Below are 15,952 nucleotides of genomic sequence, written 5' to 3' on the forward strand. Positions count from 1 at the left end.
TAGGCTGATGTGTTCCCAGAGCCACAAACACGAAAGATTACACAAAATGGATGAGAATCTCAGTTGTGAGGAGGATGCAAAAACGCTCCTCAAGGGATTTCAGACGTGCTGAGATGCTAGGTATGCAAATCATAGCAAAATATGGAGTAAACCACTTGGGTGGGAGGAACAGAAATTTGGAGTACTTCTTGAGGGATTAGGAAATGTTGATGTCCAAAGGGACCTGGATGTCCATTTTCATTAGTTACTAAAAGTTTGCATACAAGTGCAGCAAACAATTAGGAAGGCAAATGATATGTTATTCTTTATTGCAAGGACCTGAGTACAGATGGAAGGAAATCTTCCAGCAATCATATAGTTTTAGTAACACTGTAATAGAGGTAATGTGTCTGGTTATGGTCTCCTTGCCTTTTTTTTGGTTCACTCGTGGGATTTAGGCATCACTAGCTGGAGTAACATTTATTGTTGGTCCCTACTTACTCTTGAGTATCCGATAGTGAATTGACTTCTTGAACCACTGCAGTTCCTGTGGTATGGGTAGACCCACAATGCTGGTAGGGAAGGAGTTCCCCAACTTTGACCCAGCGACAGTGAATGAACGACAATATTCTTCCAAGTCTGGACAGTTTGTGGCTTCGAGGAAAATTTGATGTTCCCATATACTTGCTGCCCTTGTCCTTCAAGATGGAATGTGTCATGGGTTTGGAAGGTGCTGACTAAGGATATTTGATGAATTTCTGTAGTGCATTTTGTAGCTAGTTCACAATGCTGATACTGAGCCTCAGTGGAGGAGTGAGTGAATGCTTGTAGATGTGATGTTATTCAAGCAGGCTGCTTTGTCCTGGGTAGTGCCAAGCATCTTGAGTGCTATTGGAGCTGCATCCATGTAGGCAATTGTGGAATATTCCATCACACTCCTGACTCATATATTGTTGATGGTGGACAGGCTCTGGGGAGTCAGGAAATTATTTACTTGCCACAGTGTTCCAAGGCTCTAATCTGCTCTTGTATTTTGTGTGGTGAATCCACTTGAGTTTCTGATCAATGCTAACTTCCAGGGGGATTCGGTACCAGTAACACTACTGGAATATCAAGGACAAGTGGTTAGATCGTCTTTCATTGGAGATGGTCATTGGCTGGCATTTGTATCGTGCAAATGCTCATTGACACTTATCATCCCAAGCCTGGATATTGTCCAGATCTTGTTGCATTTGAACGTGGACTGCTTCAGTGTCTGAGAAGTCATGAATAGTGTTGAACCTTATGCAATCGTCGACAAATATTATCACTTCTGAAATATAATGGAGGGAAGGTCTTTCTGTGATTAATGTACAAGGATATCCAGGTCTCATTGCACTTCTCCCTTTTTCAATTTCCCATTCTCCCATCTGCTACGTAAAAACCAGACAATATTGACAATAAACAAAAACAGAAATTGTAGGAAAAACGTGGTAGGTTTCTCCAGCAATGTCTGTTTTTGTTTCAGATCTCCAGAATTTGCAGTTCTTTGTCTTCTTTAAATATTGACAATTCCTGACATGACAGTTAGGGCAATTACCTGGCAATTCCAGCTTACCGCTTGCTTCTCCTGATCCCCACAGTCACCAATGTCCACGGGATGTTCCATTGGCAGCAACCAAGCAACAATATCCAGCAGGACCTCCAGGTCCCCTTTGTCTGGGGTGAATAAAATGAACCATGCTGAGCAACTGCAAACTGAGAGCACTTGACTGAGTGAACGGCATTACAGATGGCACCAGTGTCAGGCATTATGGTAGATTCTGGCAGTGACCAATACTTCTATCTGTGACAACTGAGAGATTACAATGAGTACCACAGGAGTGTGGTGCATCGGTGAGTTTGGGAAGAAAGCATGAGAAAGTTGACATGAGCTCGTATAGATAAACTCTACACGAAATCCATCAAAAATGAACTGATTTCGGGTAAGATTGAGCCCTTTGTTTCAAGTTTAGATTAAAATGAAAGGGATTACAAGACTGTGTTTCAAATCCTTGTTCACATTAAGCCTGGCTAATTCAAGCGACTTGCTGAGCAAAGTGCAAAATTCTCAAACCTGATAGAGAGGGTCAGGGCAGTGTTGCTAGCAGAGACTATTTGGCTCTAGGTTTTTTGTGCATTAGAGAAAGAGAGAGGGAAAAGAAACATAGCAGTTCTGCATGGTTAATGGAGAGAATAAGCTGCTTGGCTTTGTGAGCTTGCACAGTTGGAAGCAGGAAAGGGTTGATCTCTAGTCAAACAGATGCATCTTACTGTCTACAACGGATTGTGGGAGATATATTCAGCCACGGTCAGAGGGATGAAGAATCATTGGAGTAGGCTTTACTGTTGTTGTGGATTTGAAGAACTCTCCTTAAACTGGAAAAAGTGAAGACAGCCACTCAAAATTACTACTTGATGACCTGGGGCTACTGATCCCAACAGTACCTGGGATCAACTGTGAACTACTGGTTAAAAGGACTGTAAATCCATGGCGAATGTGATGTGTTATAAGTGAAAATGGGGAAAGTTTGTTTCGGTAGTTTAAAAGTATAAGTTTCATACAAAAAAGGCAATGGGTTTCAGTTCATCAGTTTTTTTCATCATTTGGTCCAGTAGATATCTTAAAATAAGAAATCCTACTGTGTCATTCTTTCACTATTAACTGCAAGTTAATTTTAAAAAAAAATTAATGGCGTCTCAAGGGATTATGACAATGAGTTTTAAGCCAGAAGTTAACTCATTTAAGCAGGCTTCTATTTCCACTACCATGAGTATGTTGCCTGCTTGATTTCTGATATCAACTCCAGTAATTTACAGGTGATACACACTGTGCATAGAAGCTGTGGATGAATGGGAGTTAATGGTCACGTTGTTTATTCACAAGGATCAGATGTCATTATGAAATATAACAGACATCCAGACATGCTGAGTGTTTTATGAATGTTAAATAAACTGGTGATTAAATGGCAGGACTACATTCGCTCTCTCTACAATGGTATCATGATTTTAATTTTGCTGATAATAGAAGTTAAAAGCAGAGCTGCAACAGCACTGATTGAAGCCTGAGAGGGGCTATTGTGATATGATCACTGCACAAATTCATATAATTCAGAGGAGGGCAGAATAAGAAACTTTTTTTTTTGAAGTTCTGCAACATAATTATATGGGAATTAAAAGTCTGGTATTTATTATAGCATCATTAAGGGCCCTATTAATGATCAAAATTTTAAAGGCCTATGTTAGTCACTTACCTCAGGGATGTGCTATAAAGAATGTTAATACTCAATGGCATAGGAAGTTCCAAGGACTGGATTTCAATGCATTAATTTAGTTTATGTTTCACTGTTTAAGAAATTTTTAATCTTTTGATACCACTATTATTTCAACTGCATAAACCATGCACAATTAATGTTCTCAGGAAATGATTTCCAGGATACTTGCACCAATTCTGCATTACAAAACTCATCTTTACTGAAAGAAGGAATAGCAGTAACAAAACAACCTGACGTGATCTGGAAAAGGATGATGTGCAATTTTCCTGATGTTAGGTTTAAATTGTTAGTCCATCAATGTTTGAAGCAATGAACTAGTTCCAATTAGAACAAAAGCAAAGTACTGAGCTGAATTTTAACCAGCCGATGCCCCTTGACTAATTGTTTTTCTCCCTTTTCCTTTTGCCTTTTTGCTGCGATACTTAAGGAACACTTTCTGCAGAAAATGTTTGGCTTTAATAATACTCAGTGACAGGGCGTAGGAAAAACTGCAGTGCTAGTAACAACAAATAGGCTTGTCATTGATAGCTAAAACACAGGAAGCTGTAAAAAAAGCAATTTGAAAAATAGACTTGCTGCACTCTATAATGTATTGTGCATTTGGGAAACATGGAAATACTCTCTGCTGGTTCAAATAAACAAAGCTAAGATTTAAGGAAGGAAGTTAACTTGAAGGACAACATAATAAAATGTGTTAGAAAGAAAGAAAATGTTGACATTCACTCAAAATTGATGTATCAATGCTTTGATACATTCTTTTTGTCGATGTATGTGTAACCAGACATATATTTTTTGCTCAGAAAAATTAAAATTAGTAAAAGTTTTTAAAGATCTTTCCCACCCTGAAATTCATAATTCAGTGAACACACAGAAAATATTTCTGGATTTGCTGAAGACAACAGGTTACTCAGAGCAAAAATATTGGCTAACATTTTTCAAGCAGACTCTACCTTGGTTATACTAATCTGTATGTTACACTTTCCCCAATGTGTTCCTGCAATTTATTTTCAGTTTTTTCTATTGTCACTTCTTGTTCTTTCAAGCTCTTGTGAAAATTATACCATGTAGATCCAAACAGAAGGAATTATTGTTTGTCACATCCAATTTAAGATAATTAGTCTAGCTCTTAATGTATTTCATTTAAGCTTGTTAGAAACAACAGACATTCCCATGAGGGTGCCAATTCTCTGCAAACACCTGAAGGACACTGGAGGACATCCAAGGACTATAGTTGGTGGATCATTGATTAATAGATTCTTTCTCTCTTAACATTCTCTCTTGAATGAAGAAATATATGGATCAGCATTCACATGGAGCCAGACGAACAGCAGGGCATGGCCAGGAGCATCACGCTGATGAAATGAGACTCTATAAGAATCTAGCTACCTAAATGAATTAGATGTAACACTGGCATCAAAGTGACTTTGGTATGACAACAAGAACAGTGCTCAAAGTGGCTACTGTTGACTTGGGCTGCAACTATCAAGAATAAAAGCTACTTCAGGAAGACTGAGCTTCATTTAATCTGTAAAATAGTCTTCAGTCCCAATTCTTCAATGGTAATCAATGCAGCTGGAGTCAATTTGCTGACCACCAACAAAATCAGGAAAGGTATCACTACTGCATTGTATAGATTCACGACAGAGCAGGGAGGTGATCATTAAGGCTACGCAGTTACTTAATCACTCTCTTGTCACCTAGAGTCTTATGTCAATCACAAAAGAATCACCTTGTCACTGTCAGTAATTAAAATGTACTTCAATGTCCAATTCCCTGGCAGTCAACTTGACCCCTTCATTTTGTGACACTGATGTTTTAGTAGATGAGCAGCAAAATAACATGAAGAGAGACTTCTTCAGTTATTACTGTAGTCATGAGAGTTTAGCAGAAACAGTGGTGGGGCGGAATCTCACAGAAACTTACAAATTCTAACAGGACTAGACAGGGTAAACACAGGATGGATGTTCAGAGGAATCCAGAAACAGAGTTACAGTTTAAGAATAAGGAGTAGTATACTTAGAACCGAGATGAGGAGAAAATTTTTCACCAGCGAGTGGTGAACCTGGAATTATCTGCTACAGAAAGCAGTTGAGGCCACAACATTGGATGTTTTGTTGAAGGAGTTGGATATAGTTCTTAGAGAGATTGCAGAGTTTGTGGAGAAAATGGGAACATTTTGATGATTACCTATGATTAAATTGAATGTTAAAGCAGGGTTAAAGGACTGAAATAGCCTTCTCCTGCTACTATTTTCTATATTACTAGAATGAAGGGATGGTTTCTGGAAGCAAATTGTATAAAACAGGGAAAGGTCAACTGACAGCCTTGTTTATATATTTTTTGATTTTTATTTCCATTGACTTTCACCCTGATTTCAGGTTCCTAATTAATACTTTATGACCTGAATTAGTCCAATAGTATTTTATATCTTGTCTGGACTGTGTGAGTGTAAGAATGATAGTTTGCCATATATGTCATATTTTGGCAGAGGAGAGAAACATTTTATACAGTGATATACCACAACTGAAGCAAGACACAGAAGAAGATGAACATTGAAGGTGAGCAAAAATAATGGGTGAAAACAATGGGACAGTGCATGGAAGATAGTCAACTCATTGTTTTTTCTATTTATTCAAATATATGGCCTAGAGAGAGAGTGTGGTACATTTACCAGGAACAATTGCATATCCAGACTAGAACTTAACTTTATGGTGTCCATTTCCTGAAATTTTTCTGAACAAGAGAAGTGATGGCTTAGTAGTATTATTGCCGGATAGTTAATCCAGAGACACAGAACATTGCATCCCTCCACAGCAGATGGTGGAATTTGAATTGAATAAAAATCTGGAACTTAAGAGTTTTTGATTATCATGAATCTATCTGGCTCATTAATGCTATCATTACCTAATCTGACCTGCATGGGACTCCAGGCCCACAGCATTGTGGTTTACTCTTAAACTACCCTCTGGTCAATTCAGGATGGGTAATAAATGCTAGCATAGCCAGCTAAACCCTCATTCAATGAATTTAAAAAATCTAAAACCTAAAATAAATGCAGAACACTCAATCTAGATGAGATTTCAGAACACTAGTACATTAGTTGGATCTACCATCTACCCCTGAATTTACTGCAGTCCTCATTTCAAGATTGGAATGATGCTCCTGTGCTCATCTCAGATCCAGGCTCTTAGATTCATTTGTTTTTATCGCAACTTGAGATGAGGAATCTCCAGTTGGTATTTGTACATGGTAAGCAACCTAATCTGAGAGGGATTGCTGTGTTCCAGTCAAAAATACCTAAATACTAGCAAATCTTTTCCAAAGTTGTAGCAACAGGAATGATTCTCTGGCTCTACAAAACAGCTGAAGGTACCTACATCATTGCCCCCAGTCCCCCAACCACTTCTACTTTCCTCCAGGAAACCTCGAAGCTTCAGTTTAGACTTACTTTTACCCTCAGGCATCTACAAAGGTATGCTGTTCCTCTGCTGTGGCACAATCTTACTTAGTCAGGGCCACAAAGGAACATAAGCCCCATCAAGTCTAATTCCCAATTACCTACTAACATTTTACAGAAATTAAATCTTCCAAAATAAAGGATTCAATATTCTGTTTAATCATACTTGTTTTAAATTCAATTTCAGCATAACTTATCTGGAATAAAACAATTAGCGTTTTTATTCTCCTCACATCATGTTTCCTGATGGTTAACGCGCACTTTTGTAATTTCAGTTACATTCCATGTAGTGAGCTCAGTTTGCATTTATGTAAGGGCAAGGTGTCTTTTTAAAAAGAGATAGACAAAAGATTCGTTGACGCATTCCAGGGTGAACTATTCGGAACAGGACATATCAAAATGCAAATAATGAATCATTTGATTGATATGATTCCATCTATTTGTATGGGTTCCAATGTATTTAAGGAGTTTGTTGTGATTACACGGTGCTACACGGTCTATCAGGTATTCTAAAATCACAAAAGAAAACAGCACAAGCGGTAACTATTCTTGCATCATGCCTGTGCTGGCTGTTTGGTACGTATAGTTATTCCTTTCTCACATCCTTCTATACTCATGGCTCTGTAATTTTCTTTTTGTTTCAAATAATTATTATACTTTAAATTATTATAATTATTATATATTATATTAATTTTTGTAAGTTACCATTGACTTTGCTTCACAATGCAATGTAAGGCAGATCACAACTGATGATTATTTTCATGTTGCCTTCTTGTTAATTTTCACTTTGGATCTGTATCTTCCTATAAACAACACTTTTCTCTCAGTGAAAACAATTACTCCTCATCAATTCTGTCAAAACTATTCACATTATAAACACCTCTATCAAGTGTCCTCTTAACCTCAACTTCTCCAATTCCTGCATCTAACTAAATCCCTTGTCCCAGGTACCATTTCAGAAACAGAACCTTTTCTACAACCTGTCTCTAGCATTGACATCCTTAATGAAGTGTGGGACCAAACTTAAACAATGCTATAAAGTCACCATAGTCTTAGCAGATCATAGGGCTACTCTCTCATGAGATAGTCGACTGGTGGTGTTAACCCGAGAGTCACCACACCACAGATATAGGGAGAGGTTGAGAAGGACAGTCCTTCATGGTAACCTCAGCCATTGCTGGAATAGAATCTGTGCTGTTTGGTATCATCCAGCCAACTGAGCTAACTGGAATTTGGGCAGTTTTAAAATGACATCTGAGTCAATCTGAATCTGTCGGAGATCCAGCTTTAAGTCACAAAGAATCTCATTTTAAAATTTGACAACAGCATAAAATAGATCAAACTGCCCTAAAAAATAAAATGACCCTTATTTTGTGACATTTTGTGAGGGGAGTGGAAACAAACTGTTATTTTATAATATTTAATAGTTTGTAAATCCAAGCAACAGCACTTGCAATATTGCTGACACATTCTACCATGGACAACTCCTTATATAACAAAGAATTGTGTAATATAGTTAACAGAGTACCAAAGTACTGCAAACCTCAATTCAATCAGCGTCATAAATATTATGAGTGCTGTACTTCACTCTACCATCTTATAGTCTCTCTGGTTTATAAACAAAGCAATTCAGTCCATGTTCGTGGAGAAATATTTTTCTCAAGGGTTTTTCAAAAGTGTAGAGCCAAAAATGAAAAACCCAAAGGTATACAAAACAAAGTTTATATTGCTACACAATTGCTCAAACTCAGTCACATATGTTTGATCTATTCTGCTTCTTCGTCTTTGCTATCTGGTTGCCTTGCGGTGATCGTTTCTGGGCTGAAAGCATGTGGTGTTGTGGCTGAGTGATGGATTCCTGTTCCCAGATAGATGACTCTTCATCCAGCCTTTGCCAATGTACATTAGCAAGTCAATGGAATGGAAAATTCGCCAAGATGTAAATAGATATATTCCTCCTGAAGTGACTTTCAGCATTTCCCCAAAGGTCAAAAGTAGTATGCTATGTATTCCTCAAGCTTGATGAAATTGGCTAATTTTGGCAATTTTATCTGTCGCTCCACTTCCAAGTCCTTGATCCCTATTATGCACAGACTGCAAAATTGTCTTTGGGTGGGTGACACTGAAGGGATCAATTCTGACTACTTCAGAACTCCTCCTTGCAAATGAATTCTTCTCTTTCAATAATTTCTCACATATTCTATAGTATGGAGCAATCTCCTATGAGATATAATTTCTCACATATCCTACACTATGAAGAAAACTCCTATCTGGTATAATTTCTCACATACTATGCACAAAGGAGCAATCTCCAATGTGGTATATCAAAAATCTTCCTCAAGTATGTAGGAACGATAGGCACAACTTTAGGCGTGTCCGATCAGATTAATTGGGAACTCCAATAATCCTGGTTACACTGGAGATTGGTAATGGGCACTGCCAGGCTTTAGGTAAATCAGGGGCATTGGGCAGAGGGGGTTTTTGAAGTTAGGAAGGAGGTGTGCAGCAAGGATGGAGGGAAGGTTTTAAATTTATGTGAGTAGGAAGGAGGGGGAGGCTGATTTTTGGGGGCATTTATAAAAGAGGGCAGCCCACTCCCACCCATCTGTCAATGCCAACTGTGTTATAGTATGAACAGAATAATATTAGGGTCAATTGAGCTTTAAACCAGCTGGTAGGATCATTTATCTAAGACATTCAATACCACATCAAACACTTCTATGATGTTTTCCAAGAACAATCAACTCCCATAATGGTTATGCTCCGTGTGATCTTTGTATAATTTTGTATGACTGTGGTTTTATACATCACAGTCTGAGCAGAGCATTCTAAATCATTCTGCAATACTGAGCTATGTGATAATTCAAAGAAAGCAATAATGCAAGTTAAGAGCAAGTCACTTTAATTTTTCTCTTTCCAACATTTTTTGGAAATACACTTACGAACCAATTATAACAATATTTTGTTCCTTCGTATAAACTAGATTAAATCCAGTCTATAAAATTGATCTTTTCCACAGATTATTGTTACAAGTTCACACAGAAATTAGTTAAGATATATTTAATTCAGTTCCCAGTGTATTGTGATCCTTAGGGTGAAATTCAGCAAAATCACTCAGGAAACCTTTAGAACACGTAGTGTGGGAAATGAAAAGGTCAGGTTCATGTCCTCATGAAATTGTAGTTCAGGAATATTCTAAGGGTAATGGTAAAAAATAACATGATTTGCTGTGGGACTACTTCATATTGTCAACGGGTACAAAGTGAAATAAAGTTCCCTTCCCAGCACTGTCCACTTTTACATCAAAGTGCACAAATGAAAAAAAACACATTCACGAATTCTAGGTCATGGTAAAAATATTTGAAACGATTGCCATATTCTTATTTATAGTTCATTAGAAGGGCATCTGCTTGAGTTTCTTTTGCATTAATTAAGATTGCAATCTTAAGAAGTTATTTCTTTTCCATGTGTGCTTTTTAGATTCCCTGTGGATAATATGAATGTTACAGAGGTGACCAAACATGCTGTGATCCTACACATATATGGCTTATCTGGCAGCAATTCAAGAGTATCATCCACTGAGTCAGTCTTCTGCTCGGTTTTTTGGCATTCACTCCCTTTGTGTGGTTTGCTAACAGATTGTTTTGTTAAATAGAATCAGCCTACAGGGAATATTAATTTCCCCTTTCCCACTATAAGACAAATGTAACTTTTTAACTTGTTTATCAAACAATCAAAGATATATCATTTGGAACATTAACTAAACAAAGTAATTCGTTGTTGAGCATACTACTTCCTGTGTTATATATGTGGGTACTTCTATGTATTAGACATGAAATTGTCCAACAATTTTGCTTTACATTTTTTTCTTAACAATAATAGAAAAATATATTGATATATGAACTGTTCTTATTTAGTGCATAGCTTCAAATACCATCTCTGGCAGGAATTACACCAAGATTCCTATGCTGATGACCATGAGAACTAAAACTGCAACTGTAACCCACACTCTGGATTAAAATAAAAACCATAAGGAAATCATACTTAAAGGTTTATGTGGTTATTTAGAAGGTTCACTACATTAAACCTCCCAGGACTTTTCTCTCTGGTCAGAACTCCCCTATTTTGTTTGAGAAAATAAATTAATGCACCACAGTTAGTGAAATCATTATGGTAAGTCATTGAAAATTGTGAAATTGAATGCAGTTACGAAAGCAAAGTTGGCTTTAAAAAGCATACAGAGGATTAAAGAATCATTGTAATATTTCCTTCTCAATAATATTTCCAGTCATCATGATAGTGAAAAATGGACATTGAAAAAGATCACTTTTCAAATCCCTGAGCGAATCTTTATCCCGGTTCATTTAAATACCACCTTCTCTTAGTTTTTAACTGCTTTTCACCTGCACCAGCTGACAGAGCATCTGATAATAAAGCGCACTTTGTTTAAGAAGGGTAAGGATTGTCCATGATGAGCCGTCATGGCTGTCCCCAGACTTACAGAGATATCAGGTGGATTTGCTACCACCATCCTCCTTTTGCATCAGGATCTAAAGCACATAGTTAGTCTAGTATAGCAGGGGCAAATCACTAGGTGGTCTTATTAGAAGAGGTTCTTGTCTGAAGCAAGATGCAGTTTATTGCACGATAGCAATCAGGTACAAATTATATTGCGATGATAGATGTTGTTATTAAGACTCTGAGGAAGACTCTGGATAGTAAGTCAATCTCCTTTGAGCTGAAGAGCTGTTCTACCAAAACCTGTGTAATACCATTATGGTAGACAATGTGTAATGTACTCCTTAGCCTTAGTCCTTTCTGAGCCGAACATCTTGTACAAACGATGAAATGGAGTAAAACATGCAACATAGATTTTTCCATATAGTCTGCATTCAGTTGTCACCCACCAGTGATTTTGGCAACAGACACAAATGCACCCAGCTACAGTGCTAGTCATCATACAGCTCAGAACCACAAAGTGGGAGAGAGGTAAGTTAGTAAAAAAGGTCACAACAATGGAAAGAACAAAAAACCTAAAGAGATAGCTGTGATTTGTAATTCATGAACAAAACAGCTTTCCTGAGGCATCATATGTCAAACACACTTCCCAGTGTTGCACTCATTTACACAGACTAGGAAAGCTGCAGATTTGACCCACAGTTCAAGGCTATCAAAGATGGGACACCAGGAGGTGAGCTACAATCTGCCTCAGCTTCCTGAGGCCAGGGAAATTAAAATGAGTCAGCAGGATTTCTAAATAATGATTATTAGCCAGTGACTTCTGGATGTTGGGTGAAGCAGCATCAGTTTGAGTTATGAAGTAGCTACAGCGGAATAGGTGGCTGACATTCATTGTTACATGTATGCACAAGAATAACAGCAAAGTGAAAGAAGTAGAAGAAGGTTCTGCAGTGCCCATGAAACCAAAATCTATTATGAAACAGCACCTCCAGGTTGGGGGGGTGGGGATGAAAAACACTGTGGGGGAACTGGAGATAAAAGAGCACATTCCATAGCAAGAATTAACTTTAATGTTTGAGAATTAAAGATAACCACCTGAATTTTGTTGGGAGTAGTTAAACAAATTGACAAGGAACATCAGAAGTGAAATTTCTAATTTATATTCATTCATTAAACACATAGCCAGTGATGTGCTTAACTTCCTAAATAACTATCTTGTATCCGTATGACATGCACAATAAAGCAGTGATTGAGCAGGAAATTAATCTTGAAGATTGGGAAATGGCAGCATGCAATGCAGATTACGAGTCATTAGTAAGCAACTTCTGTGATGCATAAACTTCCTTTTTCACTTCCTGTTTGTGCACTGATGGGAAACAAAACATCCTACAGGGTATTTGAGCAGCGTGAGATTTGAGAGCCTGGGAACCAATCTTCTGAAACTTGCTGTTCTCACATTAAGCGTTAAATGCCTTAAACAGATGAAAAATGCGCTTCTCTTCAAAATTCCATTGGTTGCAGCTGAGTGCTTTCGAAATTCTGGTTCTTTCATTCTGCACTGTGCACAACATTAAACAAAAAATATTGCAAGTCAAATGAGGCAATGTCCAAAATAGAACTGGGCCTGCTGGGTGTGATCAATAATCAAAGGGCTTTTTGTAACTGAGGAGATGCTTTTATCCTGTTGGAATATTGATCCATGAACAGATATGGGAACACAAGTAAGTGAAGGTGCTAATGTGAAAAAGTGAAAGACAGCATGCCCTTGTGCCCCATTAATAGGTTATTAACAGATTGTGTTGATTTTATAACGGGGTGGTTTACAGTGTGTGTGAAACAAAACAGGCAGAATATGTGAATCTGCAATGGGGACATAATCAACCAAAACCAAATGAACAGTTTGTGTGTCAGGAACCCAATTTGAAAGTGATGACAGGTGCCTTTTGCTGTTCTCCCTAAACTTCCCCCTAGATTTCCCAGACCAAGGGGAAAAAAATCTTTCCTGCATCTCTCCTGTCCACCTCTGTTAGAATTTTAGTTATGTCAATCAGATTCCCTCCCATCCTTCTAAACTCAAGTGAAATGGTATTACTGCTCCTTCCTGACACACTGATCTTGTGCAATGTAAAAAAGCTTATTTCCTATTGCATTCTTACAATTAGTACTATGTAAGCCTCATACGCACATTTCCCAGCTTACTTGCGCCGCCATTCATTCACCCATGACAGCCAAATTAGTCTAACACAATACAACACTCAGAAATACACTTCCTTCTCTTGCAAGACCAAGTAGGTACGCACAGGATGCAGAAACCAGCTGGAGGGAAACAAGTGCTACTGGATGGCCTGGTAATAATGGTGGAGATATTGTCTGTATTTATTTGAATGGCCATCACTGAAGCAATGGCCAGCAAAGGGGCTGAAGCCATCAAAGGTGATGACACCTTCGTACCTTAGCCTCTCCTGATATTTCAACAGCCCCTCATTTCACATTATCTTTTTAATTACGGGTTGTTGATGAAAGGTCATCAACCTAAAATGTTAACTCTGTGTCTCTTTGAGCAGATGCTGCCTGAACTGTTGAGTTATTCCAAACTGTTTCTGATTATATTATGTCTGTTGGTTAGATTATATAAACAAGCTTGTAGGATGTTGGAACAGTGCAGCAATCAGTCCTCTGAAAGGTTACTGGGTTTTCGGAGGTACCACACCTTGGAAGACCGTGACATTGGGTTCACAGAATATGAAATTGCTGTTCACCTTTCAGAAAGATGGCCATCTTCTTCCTGTCTCTGCCTCTCTGGCAGTGCGCATGTTGTTGCCATCTAACTAACAGATGTATACCATTGCTGCCAATGCTTTGTTAGCAGCCAAAGCACCAACTCATCTTCCCATGTTATCCACAATCTCTTCCACTGAATGTCAGCACCCATGGGGTAACCACTGTGTCCACAATATATAGGAGCACAAGAACAGGCAAAGACACATGGAAGACAAGGTCTTTTGTGTGCAAGATGATATGATTTAATTCATGAATATGTTTTGGAATGTTTATTTCATGATTGTTTTTGTCTTTTCATTGTGTTCAAGAGGTTAATGTACGTTCAAACACTACTGTTAAATGGGAGGTTCGGATAAAACTCCTGTTATTCCTAACACCTGCTGCTTTGGCGCCTCAGCTGATCACCATATAGTTAGTATTGTTCCCCCATGGTAATGCAGAATGTATTAACAAGCAGGAGGCCCAGTTTTAAAGTAAGGAGTAAAGGTTTTAGCGGGGATTTGATGAAAATTTTTCACCTGGTGAATGAGAGGATCTGAAACTCGGTGCCTAAAAGGGTGAGAAAAGTGGGAACTCTCAAGGCATTTAGGAACTATTTAGATGAAAACTTGAAAAGCATTGAACGCTGTGGGGCCAAACACCGGAAATTGTGGTTAGAATAAATGGATGTTTGACGATCAGAACAGACAAGGTAGGCTGAAGAACTCTTTCCTGGAGCAACAGGAATCATGACACCTTGTATGCTGCAAGTAGTGAAAACATTGTTTTTGAACACTCATGTTTTAGCTCGCTTATGGTCTTCTTTGTCACATTTTGTATGCTAATGCATTTCATTGTATACTTGCTGCACATGTGATTGACTCTTGCAAGGGAGGCATTGGTCAGGTTGTCAGTGGATTGTCTTTGTGTGATGGCTGAAATGCAGCTGGTACAGTGGACTGCTGCAAAATGATGGAATCATGACTATAGACAGAATTACCAGGCATTACCTGCATGATTGTGTGCCGCATGTCACAGTCCAGCTAGATCTCGAGTGGAATCGCTTTCTATTTCATGCCACATCTGCTAAGCATCAGCATTTACACAATTGGTAGCATTCTTCTCAGAGGGTGAGAAAACTTGTAGGTTAACCTCCACTCCAAAAACCTGAGCACAAAATTCTAGGTTGGCATTCCTTCAACAATGGAAGTCTGCAATCTCAGTGAAGCTGCATACTTGGTCCACCTTGCTTACTTTGGCAAGAGAGATTTACATTTATTTTTAAAATGTCACCATTTCTCATGACAGGCTTAAAAATCACATCCGCAGAACATCAGCCTGGAGTTCTGGATGACTAGTCAAATCGCATTACAACGATATCACTTGCCACATCATTAACTTTTCTGAAAAGTATAGGATGATTCATGAATTTGCATGTTTTCCTTGGACAAAGTCCATTCCAATGTTCTCTTTATCATTCCAATTTTAGTGTATGTTCTGCTGAAGCAAGTACATGACTTTTAATTTGTTTACAGAGAAGAGAGAATTAGTGACATCCTTTATGACACAGTGGATAGTACATGTGAGATATTGCAAACATCTCCAATATTAGTAGTCCTCTCGCTAGTTTTGATTACAGTTGTGGCAGTAGTAGTTTTCACATTTTGGTGAAGAAGCACTTATTAAACCACAGACATTGCAGGCATTGCTGTTTCCTGAGGGTCAGGTAGGAGAATTGTGACCCAAATGTACCAGGTGGATATGACTTCCTGGTGACAGGGAGGGCATTAATTACAGCGTTGAGCTTCAAATTGACAGCCCTGGTCTCAAAACAATGTTACAAATGATTGATGTCGTGATCTGCCTGCTTTGTATAATTACTGCAGTTGTTGATGTATCTGTGTGTGTGTCTGTCTGTGTCTGTGTGCTGATGCCCTCACCAATATTTTTTCCAGTGGATTCATCCCAAAGTGTGCACACATGCACCACAGATGCTGTTCAG

The 15,952-nt window shown here is 38.3% G+C and overlaps 1 non-coding gene across 1 annotated transcript; it reads right to left on the reverse strand.

The window, feature by feature from the left end:
* Positions 1-15,356: 15,356 nt before the first annotated feature.
* LOC125451368 (U6 spliceosomal RNA) lies at positions 15,357-15,463 on the reverse strand. Its single transcript, XR_007247282.1, has one exon. It is a non-coding gene; the product is annotated as a U6 spliceosomal RNA (small nuclear RNA).
* Positions 15,464-15,952: the final 489 nt, after the last annotated feature.

The sequence above is a fragment of the Stegostoma tigrinum genome, chromosome 3, assembly GCF_030684315.1.
Source record: "Stegostoma tigrinum isolate sSteTig4 chromosome 3, sSteTig4.hap1, whole genome shotgun sequence".
Classification (NCBI taxonomy): domain Eukaryota; kingdom Metazoa; phylum Chordata; class Chondrichthyes; order Orectolobiformes; family Stegostomatidae; genus Stegostoma; species Stegostoma tigrinum.